General features: G+C 35.3%; 1 long non-coding RNA gene across 2 annotated transcripts; it reads right to left on the bottom strand.

Moving 5' to 3' along the window:
- Positions 1–876: 876 nt before the first annotated feature.
- LOC136267086 (uncharacterized) lies at positions 877–2,154 on the bottom strand. 2 transcript variants are annotated; one of them, XR_010706500.1, is made up of 4 exons: positions 1,765–2,154; positions 1,574–1,708; positions 1,236–1,507; positions 877–1,143 (listed from the first exon to the last, which is right to left on the bottom strand). It is a non-coding gene; the product is annotated as an uncharacterized lncRNA (long non-coding RNA). The 2 variants fall into 2 exon arrangements; XR_010706499.1 differs by having other exon boundaries at positions 1,574–2,154.
- Between the last annotated feature and the right edge of the window lie 5,982 nt (positions 2,155–8,136).

Genomic DNA, 8,136 nt, shown 5'->3' with positions numbered 1-8,136 from the left:
GCTCAGTTTGAAGGCTGCACGCACCCGGCCTCGGGCTGCACTCTTTTTTCACAGCCGGCTATTCGATTGTCATTCATATGAACGAAGAAGCCCTGCGGCGGTGAAACGTGCAGGATACAGTCCCATCACTTCAGGGCATCACTTCATTTTCATTAGCTACATCTACAGTACGAATATAGCGCGTAGCTATAGCTAATACAGTATGAATGTATGCTGTATTCGTGTCACTATGTATATGACTTCCTTACGCGCAAAGCAAACAAAACGCACAAAGAACATCACTGCAGCCATCATCTCCTCACAAAACGGCCGTACACGTGCGCATCATCACGTGCCTCGAATTCACTAGACCTATCTGCATCAGTGTACTAATAGAGCATTATATGCCATATAGTGACATTGTTTAAATAACAGGAAGCCTAGTCTCCAAAGGCATGCAGCATCACTGCAAAAAGAGAGTGTTTTTCAACTGCACCCAACACTAGCATTTTATTTAGCTGTTTAGTTTTTTTGTTTTTTTTTTACTAAAAGCTGTTTTTATTAAAAGGAATGACATTAGTCTGTTCTAATTATTGTTGCAAAGGAGGCATCAAGACATTTCTCAAGTTCTGTGCTGTGTAGTTATGAAGTGAATAATGCACCTTCAGCTGTCATGTGCAAACAATAATTAGCTAGTAGCTACAATTTTTAAAAAAAAACAGCTTCTGTCAAAAATAGTTAGCTAACTGATTGGGCATCTACACCCACTAAAATGCTAAATCTATATATAACTACAAAAATACAAATGCTACTACAGTGGGAGTAAACTGTTGGATGATAATGATTTTATTGTGCGGGGTAACTCAACGATCAGAGAGAAGTTATCATCGTTTGTCATATTTGGCAAAACATTGCAAGAACATTGTGAATGAGTTTATACTAGTCCTGTCAGAATAAAAGATGATGTTTACTATTTCCACAATGTCTTATAATTGTCAAATGTATTAATGAAAATACAAATGTATCACACTGCACTGTTGCAGCATTATTATTACTAGTTGTGGTTTCTGTGTAGGCATCGTTGTTACTGTCTGGACACATCTGTTCAGCCTTGAATGACCACCATGCAGAGCACAAAATGTTCCAGAATGTCTGACACAATCACTACAAGAACACAGTAAACATGTAATAATTGTATCTGAGGACAGTAACAGCACTTTAATATCCATTCAAATGATAATTGTTTGCTTACTTACCTGCAGTGGACAGTGATAGTTACATTGCCAGTTCTACACTGGAAATGTTCCATCATTTCAACCATATCAACCATAGGGACAGGACTGCTAGGATAATACTGTTGTGGCCATCCTAATACTGTAATGGTCCTGGAGGCTTTCTAATGTTATCTTCATAACCCTCTTGATGACACTCTCATTCAATGGCTCCTCAGAAATAGTTTCAATAACAAAAGTACCAAACTAAATTCAACATTCTAATCCTTGTCTGGCCAATACTTGAATGAAGCCTCCTGCATGTGATGGTATATTATTATAATTTAACTACTCCACTGCTATAACAGTCAGGATATGCTTGCCTTTTCATTCTCCATCACTGAACGCCTCCAATGTTATAACTAAACATGATTTATTCTCCAACATCCTCAAAATTCAGCACTAGTTGATTCCATGGGTCCAGGACAAATTATGTACTCCTTTCTACAACAATATACCTAAAGTGACACAAAACTCTCCATTAGAACATAACATTACATGCAAGTCAGCTTACATCAATGTAGGAAGTATTGGTAATCTATAGTTCATTACCAACTGTACTGTAGAATTATCAGCTGCACAAAGTGATACCTAATAATATTCTATCAATATTTACATGATAAGAAGCTTTTGCTCTGATTCTTGGTCTTGATCTTAGAAGGAATAACAGTTGCATCTATGATGGGACACAACAGATAACTCACTTTATTCTTAATTTGAACAGCAATACCACATGCAATGTGCTGCAACAAGGCAGTGTATTCTAAGTATGAACATTGTAACAATAAACTAGATAAAACAAAGTTGTGTAAAATTATGCCATTGCCATAGACTATTAATTTTAACGATCGACATCACATGTTAAAGCTACTCTCTAAGTATGGGATTCTAAAAGGAACCACTGACAAACTACTGAAAAGCTGCTAAGTAGCCATTAGTATTATTCATAGCAAGTATAATAATAATAATAATTTAAGTACTATTACTGTATAAGGATACGCACTTGGTGGTTATCTGTTAAATGGAAAATAACATAGCAATGAATATCAGATCTGATGAAAGGTTATTTTTTGTTATTTCTCTTATACTGTCTCTGTTTATAGCAAATATCATTTGCTTGGCTTCTGGTACCCACACTTGTATACTAGCTAACCTTATTTGGTAATATAATATTACTGATATTGGTATATAATATTCCCATATTATTTGTTCAATGCAATGTGTTTACTTTAGCATCTTCAATTTGTCTGGTAACCACAACAATGGTGGCCACATTGTATTCCTGTATCAAATACTGGTCCTTGTGCCATAATGTAAGCATTGGGCTCCTTGTAACCCTAGAAGCAATATATGCAGTGTACATCATTGTAATGATGTGCATAGTATAATCAAATTGTACAGTACTTTGTGAGGTTGCTAATCCCCCTTTTTGAACACTGTTATTGTATTAATTCCTACTATTATAGCAAAATGCTATTATAATCATCCACAGCATTACCACTTACTGAGTCTGAGTAACTTATGCTCATCAGTCAGTCAGACAGTCAGTTAAAATTCCATTTAAGGAAAATAAAAAAAAATTTATTGCAATTTATCAGAAGTGTTTTGAAGGCACTTTTAAGCTTGATTTTACTAAACCAATACTGCCAAGGCACCTTGAAGATATTGGGGGAGGGGTGGTTTCTGGTTGACAATATTTTTCACACGAAAATAGGATTCCTACTACCATCATATTCTGTGATATGATACAAAATCTTTATGTCATGACATGTTTAAGTAGACACTTTAACTAATCAATGAAATATTTCTGTTTTGGCAAAATTAGGACTGTGTGATGGTAGTGATAAACCTAAATCACAAAATCAATATTTCAGTGTCATTGTTGCACTATTATGATAAACTCTGTAAGCTACAAAAGGCCAACTGAACATGAATTGATACAGTAAATTCTAGCAATCGATAATAATTGTATAATTCACTGCCATGCATAATATTGGTCAGCTGAAGAAAGCATGTACTTTATAATAATAATACAAAAATAATAATCATTTTCTGCCAAAAAATCCATAAGTGGTCTCAAGTCTTCGGTTTATAATCAAGCCCAAAAGTGCATTCAGAACCTTTCAATAAACCACCATAGAAGTTTCTAAAAATGATTACGCTTTTGACTAGCTAATGAACTATAAAGTAATTAACTCAGCTAAGACTGTGGTACAGAGCTAATTTCTTTGCTAAAGCATGAGTAATGCCTTCAAGTAGTGCTGGGCTACAAACATCCATCATAAAAAATACCCTTTGTTCTATTTTATTTGTGTCTGGCCCATTTCTTTGTCCACCACTGCAGTGGTGGATCTAGAAATTTTTAGAGAGGGTTTCAGGTTCCACTCTGGAATTGTAACTTCAGCCTAGCTGTAAGTTGAAGATCAAAAAAAAAAAAAACCTATCTACCTGCTGTTGAACGCCGTAATGATGATTTCAAAGGAAAAGTAGAAATCACCTATATATAAGTAGTTTTGCCAATAGAAAAAATCACCTATATACACGAATCGTAAATAAATTTGGGGTGTGCTATTTTCAAAGAAGGTTTCAGCTGAAACCATTGCAACCCTCTGTATCTGACACTGCACTGCATAAATATTTATTCACAGTAGATCATTGAAACTGGAAAGGTATATGTAACCATGCATGACTAGATTGACTGCAGAGGTGCTTCTCATACTACTCTAGTTCACTTCTAAAGCTTTGTAATGAGGAAGGTTCCTGTTCACTTCTATGATCCATACTCAAATTTGAAATTCCTAATTTTTTCTCTTAATATATGGTTGTGAATTTATGGACATAAAAATATTTACTAGTAATAAAACTATATGCACTAAAACAGTCAAACCGCAAAAATGATGTGGCCTTCAAAAGCCTAGGCAAAATAAGTTTTGAAATTACGGTGGCAGCCAAGAAATAGCAGCAACATATATATTAAATACCAATAATGTAATCAGGTTTATGAAGGCCGCATATTTTTACCCACATTTCTTCTTATCTACAGATAAAGTGATAATCTACAAATAAAGTGATAATTATTGAACAACTTTACTGTATTGTATGTTTTATACAACCATTTGTTCCGTTTGTTAATGTTTTTGTATATAATACACTAACAGAATGCACACTTCGAGGACTTCTAATGCAACACACAATTATAGAATGTTCTAGAGTAACCTAGAATTTTCCATTGTTAGATCTATGAAATTATATAGAGTTGACCTTGAACTTTCTTTTATAAAGTAAAAGTAAAGTGCTATGAATAAAATGGCTCAATGGTTAAGGGTTTGGGTTTTAGGCATGAAGTCCATTTATATGTCCATAGTTCAAATGCTGGACAGCTTTTTCTTACCCCTCAGTGACCATTCTATCAGAGTACTTCAGCCCAGCAATCCTACACACCTGTTTAGTTTCTATTTTGCTTTGTAACTTTGTACAGTACAACAAATGGAAGGAAAACGTGATAAATTTAATTGATTCATCAAAATCATCAATGTTTTCTTTCATCAGAATTTCTTGCCGTATGGTATCTGTTACTTCAATTTCTTTGATTCTAATGGTTAATCTACATGTGTGTATGTGCCAAATTGTTAAATCAGTACCTGTAAAGTACTATACCGGTATGCATATAAAGGAGAGTCCAATTCTAAACCCCTATGAACACCTTGAGAAATCAAGAAAAAATCTAAACTCCATATCTTGGGAATGGCTAGCTGCTTGAATGATTTCAATCAAATTTTTCTCTACCATTACTAGAATCCAATTTTGGAGAAGGGACTGTGGAATTGTGCACATGTGAAAATCACATTTTCATTCTTCCTACAGTATCACTGTGCAACATGCTGGATTTCTTGGAAGCATGACAGACTACCATGTGTGTGGGTTTGTGTATCTGTCTGTCTGTCTGTTTGTATGTGCGTGTGTTTGTGTCAGCAGCTGTTTGTGTCTGTTTGTGTGCGTGTGCGTGTGTGTGTGTGTGTGTGTGTGTGTGTGTGTGTGTGTGTGTGTGTGTGTGTGTGTGTGTGTGTGTCCGTGTCTGCCTCTGTGTGTAAATATTTGTCATGATGATTGTGAAATGAGACTGGCACATCATTGTGATACAAAAATCTCACTACTGCAGAGCCACTCAATTTTGCAGTGAGATGAAATGTTGTAATTATTGCTTCTGAGTCAACACCTAACTGGAGTGTAAATCAGTTAGCACAGTTGCTTAGCTCCAATATTTTAAGGGTTTGATAAAGAAGTGGACAAAAATGCCAAACTGTATTTGATAAAATTATTCCTGAACTCTTCTGTTGATAAGCTTCAATACTAGAGGGAGAGCCACCTCCTATAACCATCAAAATATGAATATATCATTGACTGTTCTACTAGAGAGTGCATGAACTGAATTTTAAGAAAAACGTATCTTCTTCATTTGTTTGACATGTAGGTCAGTTTCTTAATGGTAGTGACACCATTACTGCAGTAAAGTCATTAGCTATAAATCTTAAAAACATCTTTGAAAAATTATACAAAGTAAAGTATAAACTATTGGAAATGCTTGCATGAAATTGACAATACAATTTAAGGATTTCATTGTTAATAATAAGGTGCTATTAATGATCTGAAAGTCTGTATTGCAAAGTGCTAGAGAAATACTTATACTGAATCTCTGTGAAACACTCTAATAATGCAGTCGCTTACTCACAGTAACAACTATCCATCACAGTTACAGCTGCATAATTCAGTGCATTTCCACTGTACATTCTTACATGCACATCTTCCTCTACAACCTCTTGAATTTTTGACCAGTCTGTGTAGGCTTTTGAGACTACTGAACACACAGAAAACCATCTATAATCTTTACTTACAGTTGTAATTTCCATAAATCTTCTGTAGTTGGCATGTTTGTACATAAGCTATATATGTCACTGGTGCTCCAAATGTCAGTTTGGTAGGCAGCTTGTTTATAGTACTTTAAGAAGACAACCTTAGTTGGTGGAATTAATTCCATTGTTCTATTCTTCTGACAAAACAACTCTTTCTGGGCCTCATTGATACATTCCAGGTTGCTTGTCTTGTCATACATGACAATACAGTACTGTTCCAGAAGCTTGAAGTGCTTGTTATTAAAGAATGGGGATGGGAGGCTACAGTATGTGATAAATGTATTAGTGACATCTGAATATAAGTTCCATGCAGATTTTTTGAAAAAAGTGGAAGTTGCAACTTGCAAAGGAGTGAAAACAGGTAATGCCGTGGATATATTTCTTTCCCAGAACGTTGTATATTGCATTGATGTCAATTATTTCTAAGAGCTATACATCTGCAAACTATGGAATTTTGCCTATATTAAAGATTGGTACTACATATGTGTCAACTATGTGTACCAAGCAGGCAGCTATGGTTGAACCAATGTCAAGGTCATCTTGGAGGTGAAATAGCATTCTGGTGTTTCTATGGTGCACCTGTGGCAGCCATGGCCAGTAGCATGCCAGTTATAGTGGCTACGTGCTTTCCTTCTACACTTACTATTTTATTTATAATTAGTCAAAATGACAGGTGGCATCAAAAGGCATAGCCTGTAGAAATATGATTCCCTCAACACATACAGTAGAAAAATAACATTACAAGGACAAAGGATAACAAAAGTACACTACAAAGAAAAGAAACAATCTACAGAAACTCTAAAGTTACGTACAAAAAGGACGACAAATGGCATGACAAAAAGAATTTACAGATTTGATAGTGAGTGTATCAAGTGATACTCTTCATTGATGTCAATTTAAAGGAAACAAAGAGATGCTTTTCATTAGTCATGAAGAAAATAAATTCTGTTGTTTGGTAGTTTTTTTTCCTGCCTCTTTATTCCTATTTATTCATAAATGTTTTATATGACATAAGTATCCCACACTACATCAACTAGAGTAGAGGTTTCTAGATATGTATGGTATCAGGAGCTTATAAGCACCGAAGACTGCTGTGCTTAAAAGCTTCTAATGGTATGAAGACACTGGTAGTATATTCACCAAAGGTACAGTAGGCCTGAGCCTGTTATGGTTTTGAAATTGCCTGTTATGCTTTTGAGCAATACTCCAACATTTCCTCTATTATGCTCCATTTATGCCCAGTTGTGCTCCATTATACCCAAAATATGCTCGTTGGAAATTGTGTCTTGACTGCTCTATTATAGGGTATTAACACCTGTGAACGTTCTATTAGGATATTTAAACATGTGGTGACTTCTATGAGAATATATCAATCTTTTCCACTCTTTTCTTGACAAGGAGTCAAGGAGCTGTAAATATTGTGTTTGCATGTTTTATTAGACTGAATCATGCAATATATGTAGAGTTTCAACTTCTCTGATAATCAATGCACAAAAATTTTGCCTATCATGCTGGCATTATGCTCAATGCCTTTGCCTACCTATTATGCCCAAGTGCAGGCCTGAAGGCAAAAGATGAACTATAGCAACATTATATAGTACCTTGGCATCAAACACAATTGGAGGTTCTGTTTCTGCTACCACCTCTACCCACCCTTATTTTCTGACAATTATTTCATCAAAAGAATAGAACAATGGAGTCAATTTCACACCAACTAAGGGTGCTTTCTTACAGTATTGTAAACAAGTTGCCTACCAAGCTGGCATTTGGAGTACCAGTGACATAACCTATGTAAACTTGCCTAGTGCAGAAGATTTTGGGTATACACGTGTATAGAAATTAAGTAAAAAATGCAGATGCTTTCCTGAGAATTCTTCTAGTGGCCTCAAAAGCCTGCATATACCTGGCTGCAAGAGATTTTTGAATTGTGGAGAAAGATGCATGTGCATGTAAGAAATCACATTCACAGACAAATG

Source organism: Dysidea avara, chromosome 9 (assembly GCF_963678975.1).
Source record: "Dysidea avara chromosome 9, odDysAvar1.4, whole genome shotgun sequence".
NCBI lineage: Eukaryota > Metazoa > Porifera > Demospongiae > Dictyoceratida > Dysideidae > Dysidea > Dysidea avara.
This window is presented reverse-complemented; position numbering and strand designations above follow the sequence as displayed.